Raw genomic sequence first — 17,500 nt, forward strand, 5'->3', positions numbered from 1 at the left:
AGCTGTCGGCGAGCCCGGAGCAGATACCAAAGTAGAGTGAGACTGGCTTTTTTTTTTTAATATATATTTTTCTCTACATGTTGTCTAGACATAAGGCCAAACGCATTTCTAGATATTTGGGGGGTGAAGTGAAGTAAGGTATAATGACGACCGCACACTGTCTATCCTTACTGAGCTTACTGTCTAGCTTACCTGAATGGGGAAAAAAAACATTTTTTTCGAGCCGTCACACCAGGAACTCCTTGCAGCAAATACCGGTGAGGTCAATGGCTATCTCTGGTGATTTCCGTGACTGCACAAATACAATAGAGGGATCCAGTAGCAAGTAAAGTCTCAAAAAAAGAAAATAAATACCTGTAGCTGGACCCTCTATTTAGTTGGATAAAAGAAAAGAAAATTAGGTTGGGGGTGAAGCTGGTATGCAAGTGGTGGCTCGGATTGCAAGAATCCGATTGGCTGCCACCACTTGCTTTGTCAACAACATTTTAAACGGATTTAGAAGTAAAACTTTAATGTAAACTGAATGTAAAACACACTGAATTGTAACTAATGTAATTTACATGTTTAGTTACAATTTCAGTGTGTTTTACATTAGGTCCAACTACACATGTGCACTACAGTTTCTCGTACTTCAGGAAAGCACTCGGGGGGGGGGGGGGTGTAACAGCTTGAAATTAGTAACTTCTCATGGCACGTTCGGTGTTAAGCACTCGGGGTTAATGAGTTAAGCAACAAACTATTTGTTTATATATTTACGTTTCTAAATATTTTGGTACTCTGTTGAATCATCCAGATATGTCTTCGGTAAGCCATCCGACTACTGCCATTCCAAAAAAATGGAAAGAAAGACAGAGATAGGCCACCTAGGTCCAAAGCTGCCAACGACGCTTCTCCTAAACTAGTCGCCAGTTCGCCGGTACTCTGGGAGATGCTTTCGCAGCAACTGATACCGCTACTTCAGATTTGCAGTCCTCTACTGAGACCCATTCGGAGTCTGGTATGCCGAAATGTGCTTCAACTGTGGAACCTGCGGATATGTCTACCGTGAATGGGTCCTGAGCCGCTGTGCAGGCACTGGCTTCTGAGGGTGTATTCAGGCCTTCTGACTTGCGTATTAAACAGACCCCATCTTTTTCAAGGCCTAAAACACTAACGATGCCTAGAAAATCGACACCCAGACTGCATGGCCAGGCCCCTATGCCTAAAAAATAAATAAGAATGGCTGAAGACCTTATTACTTTAATCAGGGGAAGCCAGCCTTCCCAATCTAAAGAGACCTAGGACTGAATTTGCTTATGATAACCTCTGACCAGGATTCTGAAATTTGTTTCCTCTGATGACCAGGATTTACCCTTATCTACTTAAGAGAATTCTGATGCAGAGGGAATAGAGTCCTCTGCTTCCCGCCCAGAGGATTTCTCTTTTGGTGAAACCTTGCATATTCTTAGGGAGCTTTTTTGCTTGGAAAGCCAGGATTACTCTGATTCTAAAAAGAGGCTTGGGGATTTCTTACTCCTGCCCCAACGCAGGCCTTTAGCTATCACTCCTGTACTAGACATTGTTGATGATGCCTGTTTGTAATTTAGCTTGGCCCCTGACTCTTTACCTCCTGCTCCCAGAAAACCCGATAGATATTACAGGGTTCCTGATTCATACAAGTTTCTTTTTAAAAGTCCTACTGCGGATCCTGAAACCATTTCACAGGGACCCAAGGGCATTAAGGCTACTACTGCCAAAAATCCTACCCCCTCTGATAGAGATTCCAGGACGCTGGATAGATGGGGTAAGAAGGTATACACTTCTGCAACCTTGGCCATTAGGGCCTTAAACTGCCATTTTCATATGTTAAGGTATCAGCCGCATATTATTGGATTGCTTAAACAGAAAATGATGTTGATTCCTGACTGTGCTGAAAGTAAGGATTTACAGGATTTAATGCATTCTGCTGAACAGGTTGGAAAACATACTTAGCAATGTGGTTTTGATTCACTAGAGGCATCTTGCAGTGCTGCTGTCAGAGTCTGTACTTAGAAGGCATGCTTGGCTTAAGGAGCAATCTTTGCCAGATCAGGTTAAAGCTGAATTGCTGGATGCTCCCTTAAATCAGGACCACCTGTTTGGCAACAAAGCAGAAGTTGTTCTTAAAAAGATGGAGGAAAAAGCTAAATCTATGCAAACTGTTAAAGATTTCTTACAAGTACAACCTCCAAGGTTTAGTAGGCATTGAGCTTCTAAGAACTGGTCCTTTCCTACCTCTTCAGGTCTTCAGTCCAAATTGAAAATGCAAAGAACCAAATTCCAGATGAAATAACCACATTGAAGCAGGATATGTGAATGTAGAAACACGCTGGTTATACACGGCAGTACAATTGCATAAAAACTTTAATCTTCTATAGCAGGAAAGTAAGCACTTTCACAACCAATAACAGTTGCTTCATCAGACTACATATAAAATCAGACATACTCATTTTATATTTGTGATTCAATACAAACTGTCCAGTCACTGAGATACTAATTAACACTTAAACATTTAAAAGGGTAAGTACACATTTGTGAAAATGCTTGTAAAAAATATATATCTATATACATATATACATCTCGGAAATATATATAAACACATATATGACCAACCTACAAGTCAGAAGTTAATAGGCACATGCATTATACTTATAAAGAATAACAAAAATATATAAAGTTTGTATTTAAAATATTATAAATTCAGTGTTTCAAACTGCTTGATTTGAGGGCGGGTTTAAGCGACATCCTGCTATTCAAACCAGGAGGTCTGTCAGCATTAAGCAGCAGTATCCACCTCTGCTCAGCCTTCTCGGTTTTATTTCTAGCATTACCTCCCCTCATACTCATCTTAACAATCTCTAAAACTAAAAACTTAAACGTATGACTGACACCTTCCTTTTTAACATGCATGGCTAAGGCATTACTCTCTTTACAATTTCATATATCTCTGAGGTGTTCTAGGACCTTTTACTTAAACAATTAGTTTTACCTATGTAAAAAGAGTAACGTTCTGTGCAATAACAAAAATAAACAACATTCTTTGTAGTACAATCAGCATAGAAGTTACAACTAATGTGAAAACCTAACGTGGGGTGTACAAAGGCTGCGCCTCTGTGAATATAGGTACAGGCTGTGCACCTCCTGCAGCTATATGTCCCTAGTCTGTCAGAGCACTCAAAACTCTCCTTAGCATGGAGAACATCGATATCTGTGCAGTAACAGAAACCTGGTTCAAGGCTCCCGAGAGCACCCCAGCACTACCAAGTTATACCTCATACCATGCTTTTCACCCCAAAACTTGGAATGAATCGCAAAAGGAGGGGGGGGTATCGATATTCATCAAAGATACCCACACCTCCAGGTTGGTGGCAAAGCACGAAGCATCAGAAACTATCCATGTACAACTAACAGTGGGTAAAACTGCCTTCCAGTTTATAGCCTGCTACAGACCACCCTCCCAAACCCAGGATCCCCACTCGGCCTTCCTGAGAACACTGGAAAATATTAAGGTCTCTCCAAACACCATTATATTGGGCAACTTCAACTACCCAAACATAGACTGGGAGCATTACTGTAGCTCCAACACCCTAGCCCAAAGGTTCCTAGAATTTATAAACTCAAATGCTATGGAACAACTTGTTACCACTCCCACAAGAGGGGAAAACATACTGGACCTGATCATCACCAACATGGGGACTCTATGCTCCAGACCAGATGTGTATCCCTCACTGGTAAGATCAGACCGTAAACTAATCTCACTGGATATTTACATCCCGACCCCACCCTCTGCCCAGAAAACCACAGTGAAAAACTTCTCTAAAGCAAATTTCACACTCCTCAAAACCGAGGTGGAATCCTTCAAAGCCCCCGAGCATGTGGAAAATATGGCCCATACCGCAGAATCCTTTATAAACGCATTCTATGAACACCTTCAGGAATGCATGGATCATGCAATCCCAGATAAAACCAAGACCCAATCCTCCAAAGGCAGACGGTCCTGTCTGGTGGACCCCAGCCATAAACAAACTATACAGTAGAAGGAGGAAGCTACTACATGATAGAGCAAAATCCCAAAAAGGGAAGGCATCTCTGATCAGTATTAGCAAAAAACTACGGGCACTCATAAAATCTTCTAAGGCCAGCTTCGAGAGAAAAATTGCACAGGACACTAAGGATAATCACAAGGCTTTCTTTAGTTATGTTAGGAACCTGGGTGGGAATTCCCAGATATGCTCAGAATTAGTCCAAAATGACAAAAAAAATGCATCGAACCCACAGACATTGCAAGCATCCTAGCTGACAGGTTCAGTGCAAAACCCCCCCCCCCCCCCAAAGGGCAAATATCTATCCCAGCAGAGTGCTTCCCCCCTGACATCTCAGATTCTCGGGTAAGAGCCGCCCTCTCCAAAGCAAAGAACACGGCATCAATGGGACCAGACGGTGTCCCGGGCTGCGTACTACATGAACTCCAAGAAGAGCTAAACCCAAACATAAAACTACTGTTCAGTCTCAGCCTTACTACAGGATATGTACCCAAAGAGTGGCGTACAGCAACAGTGGTCCCCCTCCACAAAGGTGGTGCCTCAACGGATCCTGGAAACTATCGCCCCATAAGCCTGACTAGCTTGGTCTGCAAAGCTATGGAAAGGATCATCATGTACCTCATAAATAAAGATATTGGGGACCTACAGACACTGGATCTTACCCAGTTTGGCTTTAAGGGCAGATCCTGCCTCTTAAACCTGGTTGATTTCTTTGAAACAGTCACCAAGGCCATTGACGAGGGGAAGGTGGTCCACACAGCCTACCTGGACCTCGCAAAAGCCTTTGATACAATACCCAACTCGAGCATTATAGATATGCTCACCAGCTTAAATATAAACCCCTATGTCACTAGATGGGTTGCAGACTGGCTCAAGGACAGAACCCACATGGTTAGAATTGCTGGAGCCGTGTCAGACTCCAAACCAGTTACAAGTGGTGTCCCACAAGGCTCAGTCCTGGGACCTCTCTTTGGTATTTATTTCTCGGAGATACAGGCCAACACGGAAGGACTGTTGCTGACCAAGTTCGCAGATGACTGCAAATTGGGTGCCATAATAGACTCTCCAGCCGACACAAGCATCCTCCAAAAGGGCCTCATAGAAACACAACTGGTGCCAGAGCCATGGCCTCAAGCTAAACGCCAAAAAGTGTATAGTCATCCCATTTGGCAAAAACAAAGTGCCGACAAATTACCACATAGGTGGTAATCCATTAAGTACAGAAGAAGTAATTAGGAACCTGGGGACCCAAGTTGATAGCAATCTCTCATTTGACAACCATGTGGCCAAAGTGGTTAGAAAAACATTTTATATAGCCCACCTAATCATGAAGGGATTCACATCTAGATCAGGGGAGGTAATCGTGCCTCTCTACTCATCCCTCATCAGGCCCATAATTGAGTACAATGCCCCTTTTGGGATGTACCTTACCAGACACCTGCAGCAACTGGAAAGACCCCAAAAGTACCTCACCAAGAGGATCAAAGGGCTCAAACAGATGCCATATGCTGCCCAGTTAAAGAAACTCCAGCTCTACTCAGTGGCATACCGCCTGCTCAGAGGTGATCTGTGCCTGACGTATAAAGCCATGTCCAACCCGGAATTAATGGACATGCTGCACCTCAGAAAATCCAAATCCCATCGAGCTACGCGCTCGATAGACTTGAAGCTGAGCACTGAAATAAATAGGACATGCTGGTGGGACAGATTCATAACCCAGGGGCTCCCTTCACGCTGGAATAAAATCCCAGTCCAGGTTAGGCAGAGTCCCTCATTGACTCTCTTCAAGAGGAATCTTGATGAGTGGATTGGAGATCGTAGGTTTACCCCGGATATCACTTCTGTGTCGCTGTTAGACAGAGGCACAGTATACTAACCTCGAAAAAGGGCATAGCAAAATTCATTTAAAATGGGTGTCGAAAGCCAAACACACACTGGCTAGGCTTATAAATGCCCTAGGGCAGATAGCCTTGTATGAACCTATGTAGTAGTTCCCTGGGTGTCATTAGTCTTAAGTGTCTTTTAAAGGATTTATTATTTCTGAAGGAAAATTGAGATGCATTAACTATCAATCCGTCTAATCCTCTTATGGTGGATAAAATGACGTCACAAACCACTTGAGTGTTACTGGAGAAAGTAAGAGGCATTCTAACTGTCATCTCTCATATGTGGCTCAAGGGGAACTAGTGTTCCGCTATTATCTGATTGAGGCTCAGTGTCTGTCTTGGTGTTGTAAGGTGCACACCTATCTTGCCTATGTTTCCATGCTTCTCTGATCTCAGAATCGATGTCATGCTCTTTATAGCCTCTATCTATAAATTCTTGTTTCAGCCTGCCCAAGGCAGATCTCAATTGTTCATCGTGGTTATATAAACGCATAATGCGGTAAATCTGCCCTTTTAATACATTCCGTTTAGTGTGTTTCGGATGCATGCTCTTGTGTAGGAGATTGTTCTTATTGGTTTCCTATATAACGTTGTTGAAACTGAACAGATGTCATCTTTAGCCACTCTTACATCTAGGAAGTTCAATATTAGTCAGTGAATAGTTGTGTAAACCTAAGAAATGTATTCTGAGTATTTATATATATCTCTAGAACGCATGCAAACGTTCCTCGGTGTCATCTACCAAACTATCGAGGTACAGAAAACATTGTTAGAGAGAATATACTCCGTCTCCCATTGAACTAGTGATAAATTGGCGTAACTATTGACACAGGCTGTGCCCATTGCCACGCCAATCTTCTGTAAGTAATGATGTCCTTCAAGGATGCATCTGCAGTCATAACAAATGGGTTGTCCTGTCATCAGGCAGCCCTTCGGTCGGCCGGATTCCAAAGTCTGGGTCTGGCCTCGGCTGGTGTCGCACTTCACCCAACGTCATCTCTGCTGGTCTTCGGGTATAAAGGCATCAGCCGACGCCATTTTCCTCCGTCTTTCTTGCCGCGTGGCGCCCGAAGCAGTAGCTGTTCGCAAGTGCCGGTCGGTCAGATCCAGAGATTAATACTACCGAATACAACTTCGAAGACTTCTAAAAGCTAAGTACCCCATTGGGGACTCTTTCTTGCCTCAGCCGATGTCGGAAAAAGTAAATAACTGTTTAACCTGTGGGAAACAAATACCTCATAAAGATTTCCACTCTTACTGCTTACCTTGTTTAGGCCCAGACCACGACGTAGCAGCTTGTTTAGCCTGTGCTTCATTCAACCGACGAACGCTTAGGCGTCGGTCGGAGTTTGCTGAACAGTTTTTCGGCTCAGAATTTGCGTATATTATGCCATCGGATCCTCCGACTACCCAAATAGTTAAGAAACGCAAAGAAAAGGACCGACACTCGCGTCCGCGGTTTCGCCGAAACCATGGTAAAGCAAGTCATGAGTGTCCCGGTTTCGGCCGAAACCGAGCAAACGGTTCAATCTACAGCCGAATCCATGACTACTACCGAGGCCCCTTCTAACCTAGCTGAATCGGCCTCTGAAATTTTGCCTACAAATGTGGTTTCTTTAGAGTTATCGGACACCATCCCTTTGGATGTCTCTACCCCAGCACGTGGTGCTGCTAGGCCTCCTGCAGCCATGTCTATCAAGGCCTTTGCCAGGGCTAAAGCAGCCAAAACTGCTAAATCAGTGCCTGTTAAGCCCCCCTCTCACAGGCCCAGCTCCAGTTCACAAATGCTTACTTTGGCAGAGGATCTCATCTCTTTAATAAGAGGATCCCAATCTCACCCAGACAGGGCCTCACAACCTCCTGAAAAGAGACCTAGAGCAGAGCCCCCAGAGCCAGGTTCTTCAGATGACTCAGACATTACAGACCATCCAGAGGCTCATCTTTCTACTTATGAAGATTCTGATGCTGAAGAATCTATTCCTTCTGCCTCTCCACCCGAGGAATTTTCTTTTGGGGAAACCTTACATGCCATGCGAGAGCAATTCCAATGGCAGGGACAAGATTTCTCAGATTCAAGAAAAAGGCTTAGGACCTTTTTACACTTACCGCAGCATAGGCCCTTAGCTATACCTCCTGTTCTTCCTGTTGTGGATGATGCATTTAATGATGTTTGCACTGCTCCTGATACTTTACCTCCAGCCCCTGCTAAGCCTGACAGGTTCTACAGGGTACCGGACACTCATCACCACTTATACAAGGCCCCTTTTGCAGATCCAGAGACTATCTCCCAGGGACCTAAGGCAGTTGCTTCGACCTCAGCTAAAAACCCTCTCCTTCTGATAGGGAATCCAGGTCCTTAGAGAGATGGGGTAAAAAAGTATACACCTCCGCTACTCTCTCAGCTAGAGCTTTAAACTGTCAGTTTCATATGATCCAATACCAAGAGTTTATGCTTGATCAACTAACTAAGAAACTGTCCTCTGATGAGTCCTTAGATAAGAAATATGTTCTAGAAATGGTGAATAACATTCAGCAGGTTAGTAACCATTCTTTAAAATGTGGCTATGATGCACTGGAGGCTTCTTTTAGATCAGCCATGACTGGCACAGTTATAAGAAGACATGCATGGTTAAAAGAGCAGGTTTTGCCGGATCATGTTAAAGCAAAGCTTTTAGATGCTCTTATGGACAAGGTCAGTCTATTTGGTTCTCCTGCACAACAAGTAATGAAGAAAATGGAAGAGAAGGCAAAATCTGTACAAACAGTTAAAGATTTCTTACAGGTACAGCCCCCAAGGTTCAGCAGGAACTGGCCTTCCAAAAATTGGTCCTTTCCAGACTCCTCTAAAAATCAGAGAGGCAGGAATAGACGTCCCAGAGGCAGAAATCAAACCAGAGGAGGTGCCTACAGGGGACGCCAGTGGCAAGGCAATAACCAACGAGGCACGGATGCAACCACTACCACTGCAACAGGACAATCACAGTGACTTGGTTCTAACACCGCCTACCAGGGAACAAATAGCAGCACCTTTAGGCGGAAAGTTAGCCTTATTTTCAAAAAACTGGCACTATATCACAAGAGACAACTGGATTTTGCAAACTATAGACCAAGGCTACAGGTTTCATTTCCACACCTTACCAGCAAAAAGAGGAATGCCAAACCTGCCACCAAATCAAAAGTCAGAAGCCCTAAAACAAATAGCTCACTTAATAAAGATGAGAGCTGTGGAAAGGGTACCACCTACAGAACAGGGCAAGGGATTTTACTCCAGACTCTTCCTAGTACCAAGAAAAGAGAACAGTTGGAGACCTATTCTCGACCTGTCCGCCTTAAACACATTCATCATCGTTCCAAAATTCAAAATGCTGACCCTACACCAACTTCTTCCCATGCTGGGCAAGGAGTATTGGTTGGTAACTCTAGATCTCAAGGAGGCATACCTGCACGTCCCCATACGACCAATTTGCAGAAGATTCCTCAGATTTCTTGCAGGATCAGAGCATTATCAATTCTCAGCATTGCCCTTTGGCTTATCTACTGCGCCCAGAGTGTTCACGAAATGCCTGGCATCAGTAATAGCTCATTGCAGGCTTCAGGGAATCCAAATTTATCCATACCTGGACAACTGCCTGATACAAGCGGACAACAAAAGCAAGCTGACACAAGACTTACAAAGGGTCATTTGCTTACTACAAGCCCTGGGATACACAGTCAATTTAAAAAAGTCACAACTGATATCATCCCAGACAATAACCTTCTTGGGTGCAGAATTGGACACAGTAAAACAGATGGCTTTCCTAACTGCAGAAAAGCAAGAACAACTTCCTCTGTACTTCTTGGCACTAGCAAAGCAGAACAAACTAACAGCAAGAAAAGTACTACAGGCCTTGGGGTTCATGGCATCCTGCATAATCTTGGTCCCCCATGCCAGACTGCATATGAGAAAGCTACAGTGGTACCTAAAGAATTTATGGTCTCAACACAAGCACAGCTTAGAAACCGAAATGCCACTAATTCCATGCCTGAAACAAGAGTTCCTATGGTGGGCTCAGACCTGCCAGGCAAACCCAGGATTGTCCTTCCACAATATTCCAGCAAGCCAAACCATCACAACGGACGCCTCAGATCTCAGTTGGGGGGGCACACATGATGGACAAGTGCATTCAAGGCTTATGGACTCCAGATCAACTGCACCTGCACATAAATCAAAAAGAAATGCTGGCAGTAAAACTAGCAATCCAGAATTTCAGACCATTCCTCAAAGAGGGACAATTGATGATAAGGACAGACAACACCACAGTCATGTGGTACATCAACAAACAGGGAGGCACACATTCATACCCCCTATGCCGAATGACTCTGGACCTCTGGAATATGGCTCTGAACTACAAGATTCAACTACAGGCAATATTTGTACCGGGAAAAGAAAACACCCTAGCAGACATGTTAAGCAGAACTACCTCGGATGCTCACGAATGGATGCTACACCCGGACATCTTCAAGGCCATCACAAAAGAATGGGGAATACCACAAATAGACCTATTTGCATCCCCACTAAATCACCAGCTCAAGAAATTCTGCACAAGGACATACCACCCTCTTGCTTGGAAGGTGGACTCTCTATCCTTCAATTGGAAAGGCCTGACAGCATATGCATTTCCACCCCTTCTTTTGATGCACAAGGTACTACTGAAAATCAAAGAGGAACGACCAAGGATAATTCTGATAGCTCCAAATTGGCCAAGACAACATTGGTATCCATTACTGAGGAGCATGTCTCGGGGAGGAACGTGGTCTCTACCCCTGATCCCTTTAATGTTGACTCAGAGCAACTACAACATCTTGCATCCAAACCTGAAAACTCTACAACTCACTGCCTGGAACATTACATAAGAGCATCTAACCCAGATTTATCCCAAAGGGTTAAAGACATTATCCTTGAGGCCCGCAGACCTTCTACTAGAAGGAACTATGCAGGAAAATGGAAAAGGTTTGTCATTTGGAGTACGGAAAGAGGGAAAGATGTGTCAAAGGTAGATATTGCCAACATCCTGGAGTATTTGGCAGAGCTCCTACATACTGGCCTGTCCTATTCCTCCATCAAGATACATGCATCAGCTATTTCTGCAGAATACAGCCTCAATCCCCCTGTCTTCTCAAGATCCCTACTCAGGCAATTCCTCAGAGGAATTAAGAATGTGAAACCTCCTAGGAAACCACCATTACCAGCATGGGACTTGAATTTTGTGCTAGAAAAACTGACACTTCCTCCATTCGAACCAGCAGCAACAACAGATCTTCAACACCTATCCTGGAAAACTGCTTTCCTTCTGGCAATTACTTCAGCAAGAAGGGTTTTGGAACTACAGGCTTTAATGGCAGTACAACCCTTCCTGATCTTCCATCAAGATAGAGTATCCATGAGAACTAATCCTACATTTATGCCTAAGGTGGTATCCAGACTGTCTCTAAACAAGGCAATCCACCTACCTACCTTCTTTCCCAATCCACAAAACAAAGGGGAAAGACTGCTACATACCTTGGATGTACATAGACAGTTGCGCTACTACCTGGACAGAACCAAGGGAAATAGAAAAACTGACCAGCTCCTAGTAGCTTATGCAACAGGAAGGGAAGGAAAAGCAATTTCCAAACAGACAATCTCAAAGTGGATAGGAAATTGCATAAGATTCTGTTACTCCTATCATGGAAAGCAAATTCCACAGAACATAAGGCCTCACTCTACAAGGGCTACAGCCACTACCACAGCCTTCTTACGAGGAGTGGCTACCAAGGACATTATTGAGGCTGCTACTTGGACCTCCGTGCATACATTTGCCAAGCATTATAACTTACCTGTATACTCTAGATCCCGAGCAGGGTTTGCCACTGCAGTGTTGCAAGGGATCCTAAGTACACCATAATTCTTATTCCTCCTCCCCTAGTTTGGCTATGGTATTCTACCCATTTGTTATGACTGCAGATGCATCCTTGAAGGACATAGTACAGTTTTGTACCTACCATAAATGTAGATGTCCGAACAGGATAGCATCTGCAGTCAGGATTACCCACCCTCCTTCCCCTCTGTGGTACTCCTAGGGTATTGCCCACCTAATAGCTAGCTGGGGGGGGATCTCTTATGGTGTATTTGTTTGTATATATGTACATACATGCATATTTTCTTTTTGTATTTGCCTTCTATTGTTTGGAAAACATTGGCATTTACCCAAAAATTTAGCTATCCAAGAGGGCTACTGGCATCTGGGGCAAGAAACACTGAGGAAAATGGCGTCGGCTGATGCCTTTATACCCGAAGACCAGCAGAGATGACGTCGGGTGAAGTGCGACACCAGCCGAGGCCAGACCCAGACTTTGGAATCCGGCCGACCGAAGGGCTGCCTGACGACAGGACAACCCATTTGTTATGACTGCAGATGCTATCCTGTTCGGACATCTACATTTATGGTAGGTACAAAACTGTACTTTTCTGATGGAAAATAAACACATTATTTTCAAGTAGGGCACACAACAATCTAACTCTGTCATAGCTCATGCCCTTAATTAACAGTAAATCTGTAATCTTCTCAATGCCCCAAGAATTAGGGATCATGGTAAAAAGTGATTCTACATCTAAAGTTACAAAATAACATTTAGTATCAATAGATTCAAGTCGATCACTCAGTTCTGTCAAAAAATTTAGTGTCCATTAACACAGTCTCACATTGTTCAAGAATCGGGTGTAAATGCTTTTCTACAAAAATGGACAGTGGCTCAGTGGCCCAACCTCTGCTTGATACTGTTGGATGCATGGGAGGATTTGTTTCACTTTTATGGATTTTTGGCAGTCCATACACAATAGGTATCACTGGGGGTTCCACCTTAAATTATTCAAAAATAGGTTTACTAATCATGTGGCTAGTCAGATCATCAAAAATTCTATTCTATCTATAATGCCCTTAACCACATTAGCTGATAGAGCAGCATAAGTGTCAGCATCACTCAATAGAAGCATCATACTGTTGTAATACATATCACTATCTAAAAGAACAATACCACCACCTTTGTCAGCAGGTCGTATTTCTAGTGAAGACAAATTCTTCAGTTCCTGTAGGGCTACATAATCATCTCGCGTCCTGTTGAAAAAGGTAGATCTTCGTTTAATTTTCTCCCTTAGTTGTCTTTCGCAGACTTCCACAAATGTGTCTATACCTGAGTGCACAGGTGGAGTGAAAGTGCTAGGTTTTTAAAAACATCTTGCTCACTCATATTACCCTTGAACATGGTCTTTAACGTAAGATTTCTGCCGAACATTCTAAGGTCTTGTAGAATATCAGTTAAATCAGTTTTCTGTGCTGGTGTAAAACTCAGCTCTTTGTTCAAAAGCTGAAGTTGACCATCAGTTAACACGTGTGGAAATATTAAAGACTAGGCTCGTCTCACCTTTTTACCTGTCCTGGCAGGTTCCTGTATGCTCGATTGACGACGTATCTGCCCCATTTTCACCCGGCTTCTTGATCTCCCTCTTATGGGAAGCGGATTGTTCAATAAAAAACGTCCTTGTGAAAAGTTTGATACTGTTGCAGAATTAGTATTCGTTCTCGTAGCAGATGGACCTTGTGCAAACTCCCTATGCCTAACTACCTGATTAGTAGTTATATTTCTGACAGATGCAATCTCTCGCTCATGTGAGGTAGTGTCTATTCACTGTATTAACCTCCATCTGAATTCCCGTACTCGCGAGTAAGTTTAAAGTTCTGTTGTCAGCATTGCTCTCCAATAAAGACGAAGTAGAGTAGGGAGGGACTGAATCACCTGTCACACCTCCTCTCGCATCACCACAGCGTCTAGTTGTTGTTTCACATTGCATAGAGGCTTGTTGCTGTCTCTCCCTAGCCCAAGAAAAGACATTCCCATTTCCACCATAAGTGAATTAGACAGATTGATAGGTAATACACCTCAATTTTCCTTCCAAAATAAATCCTTGAAAAAACACTTATGTTATAAGACTAATGACACCCAGGGAACTACTACATCTGACAGACTAGGGACGTATAGCTGCAGGAGGTGCACAGCCTGTACCTATATTCACAGAGGCGCAGTCTTTGTACACCCCATGTTAGGTTTTCACATAGGTTGTAACTTCTATGCTGATTGTACAACAAAGAATGTTTGTTTGTTACTGCACAGAATGTTACTCTTTTTACATAGGTAAAACTAATCGTTTATTTAAGGAAAGGGTCCTGGAACACCTCAGAGATATAAGAAATTGTAAAGAGAGTAATGCCTTAGCCATGCATGTTAAAAAGGAAGGTGTCAGTCATACGATTAAGTTTCTAGTTTTAGAGATTAAGATGAGTGTGAGGGGAGGTGATGCTAGAAATAAAACCGAGAAGGCTGAGCAGAAGTGGATACTGCTGCTTAATGCTGACAGACTACCTGGTTTGAATAGCAGGATGTCGCTTAAACCCGCCCTCAAATCAAGGAGCTTGAAACATTGAATTTATAATATTTTAAATACAAATTTTATATTTTTTTGTTATTCTTTATAAGTATAATGCATATGCCTATTAATTTCTGACTTTTATGTTGGTCATATATGTGTATGTGTATATATGTATATAGATATATATTTTTTACAAGCATTTTCACAAATGTGTACTTATCGTTTTAAATGTTTTCAAGTGTTAGTATCTCCGTGATTGGACAGTTTGTATTGCATCACAAATATAAAATGAGTATGTTTGATTTTATATGTAGTCTGATGAAGCAACCGTTACTGGTTGTGAAAGCGCTTACTTCTCTGCTATCGAAGATTAAAGTTTTTATGCAATTGTACTGCCGTGTATAACCAGCGTGTTTCTACAGTCACTTCAGTCCAAACCCAGAACCAGCATAACATCCAGGATTCAGCCCCAGGGTACGCACAAAACTAAGCAGTGGGTGGCTCACACTTCCAAATCAGGGACTGGTAAGATCCCCCCCCCCGTCGTAAGCTGTCTCAATGACTTAACTTTACAACTTCCAAGCTTCTCAATTAACTGCTCCTTAAGGTGAAAGATTGCACTGCAGGCAAAATACTGGGAACTCATTACCCAAGACAAATGGGTTTTAAATATAGATCTTAAGTTGTCCCATCTCGCCTTCATTCTTGTTGTTTGGGTTCGGAGCTGATCCTGTGCTCCGATTTTGCATTCTTTTATAGCTCAAGAGCTGTTTACTGGCTAAAGGCTAACCCTTATCCCAGAAAGCCCATCATCAGCTACCCAGATCTCGTTCGTCACTTCGGCTGCAAGGTTGCTGTGTTACTGGCTCAGTATAGATGTTGTTTGTGTTTCACTGTTGCAGTCATTACATTTGGTGTAATCTGCTGGTAGGTTGCCCTCAGTCGGCCTGAATTCCAAAGACTTTGGTCCTGCATCGGTTGCTGTCTCCACTTCCATGATGTCAGGCCGTCTGGGGTATAAAACATGCAGCCGATGCCATTTTCTTTAGTCTTTCTTGCCGCGCGGTGCTTGAAGCAGAAGCATTTCGCAAGTGCTGGTCGGCCAATTACTGAAATATTCGAGTTTGAGTTTCAGAACCGAAGTCTTCATTAAAGTTAAGTACCCCGTTGGGGAAACTTTTTTTCTTGCTTTTCACCGATGTTAGAAAAAGTTAATAATTGTATTACATGTGGGAAGCAAATACCTCAGAAGGATTTCCATTTATACTGTATTCCTTGCCTAGGCCCTGACCCCAACGTGCCTGGCTGTCGGTTTTGTGCTAGATTTAACCAACGCACTATTAAACGTCGGTATATTTTTGCATCTAGGTATTTTGGAAACAGATTTAACTAATCCATCAATAAAGAAGCCAGCAACTGGAAGCTGTAAGCACTAATTTAATTAGTAAAACGTATAGAGAATTCTAATAACAAAACAGACCGGTTTCGGCTTTGGTTTTTACCTAGCCTTCATCAGTGCAAATCCACATAATACATTTGGAATCCATTATATAATGCATCATAATTAGAAGCAAAACATGATTGGTGAGCTCATGAATATACATACAATACTTATAAATATTCATTGAGACCAGGCTGAAATAATGCACCTAATTTTACAATCCATTTCTTTTCTATTGCATTCAGTTTGATATGCCATCCTGATTTATTGCTTCTGTCACCGATTTATTGTATCAATAATAGTGAAGTGAAATTTGGTTGTGCTGTGTTTGAGGGTGTGTTTATACAATGCATTACTGGCTGATGTCCTTCAAGAATGCAACTGCAGTCATAACATATGGGTTGTCCTGCCTCAGGCAGCCCTCGGTCGGCCGAATTCCAAAGTCTGGGTCCGGCGTCGGCTGGTGTCGCCTCCTCTCCGACGTCACCACGGCTGGAGTATAAAGGCATCAGCCGACACCATCATCTTCAGTCTTTCTTGCCGCGCGGTGCCCGAAGCAGAAGCAGTTTGCAAGTGCCGGTCGGCCAGCTCCTGTGTTTTCAGTACTCAAGTCCTCTAAAAGCTAAGTACCCCGTTGGGGAACATTTATTCTTGCCTCAGCCGATGTCAGAACAAATTGAGAAAGTTAATAATTGTTTGTCTTGTGGTAAACAAATACCTCATAAGGACTTCCATTCTCTCTGCCTTCCTTGCCTGGGCCCAGACCACGACGTCTCGGCCTGTGCTGCCTGTGCTTGCTTTAATAAGCGCACTCAGGCGCCGGGCAGAATTCGCTGAGGACTTTTTCATCAATAATAGTGATGTGAAATTTGGTTGTGCTATGTTTGAGAGTGTGTTTATACAATGCATTACTGGCTGTTTTGCATCTGACGTCACTCAGATGTTCATATTCTAAAAGGTCTTGATGTTTGACCAATATAAAATGCATGACAGCTACAAGAGGCCATATAAATGATCCAGTCAGTGTTACAATTGTCAAAAAACTTTGTCAAATATGTGACTGCTGTTGTTGCTGGAAAATTGTTTGGTTTTTAGTACATATTTGCAATTGCTAGTGTCCACATGGCATACAACCCATAAGTTTGTCTCCCAGTATAGATGTCTGAATCCTGTGTAGATTCCTAGATTCAGAATGATGTTTGTAATGGTTAAAATAGGCACCCAAGTTTTTACCTTTTCTGAATGAGAATCAACATGTTTCAGATATGTGGCTGGACAAAGCAGAATCTGCTAAGAGAATGTTCCAGTGACGTTTGATAATATCAATAAATCTATTGGTATTTCTACCATAGGTGTTTGTGAATCGCAGACTGTTATTGCTCCGTGATTTGTTCTTGTATCTGAGGAGATCATTGCGATTAAGTTGAGATGCATAATTACTAGCTGTAATAACATGACCCATGCTATAACCCCTTTGTTTGAACCTGTCAGTCACATCCTGGCGATAATCATGAAAGCTGGTATCATTCGAGCAAATACGCCTCATTCTAATGAATTGTGATTTTGGAATGTTCCTGGCTGTATGTTTGGGATGAAAGCTGGAAGCGTGGAGTAAGCTGTTGTATTTTGGGATATTTAAGGAATACCTGTGTACTGAGTGTATTGTCCA

General features: G+C 42.9%; 1 protein-coding gene across 1 annotated transcript in view; it reads left to right on the forward strand.

Annotated features, from left to right (window-relative positions):
• The window catches only part of LOC122790489, a gene marked incomplete in the record, with an annotated part of 1,159,925 nt that overhangs the window by 1,089,698 nt on the left and 52,727 nt on the right, over positions 1-17,500 (forward strand).

Source organism: Protopterus annectens, chromosome 16.part0, assembly GCF_019279795.1.
Source record: "Protopterus annectens isolate FY-2018-M chromosome 16.part0, PAN1.0, whole genome shotgun sequence".
Classification (NCBI taxonomy): Eukaryota; Metazoa; Chordata; order Ceratodontiformes; family Protopteridae; genus Protopterus; species Protopterus annectens.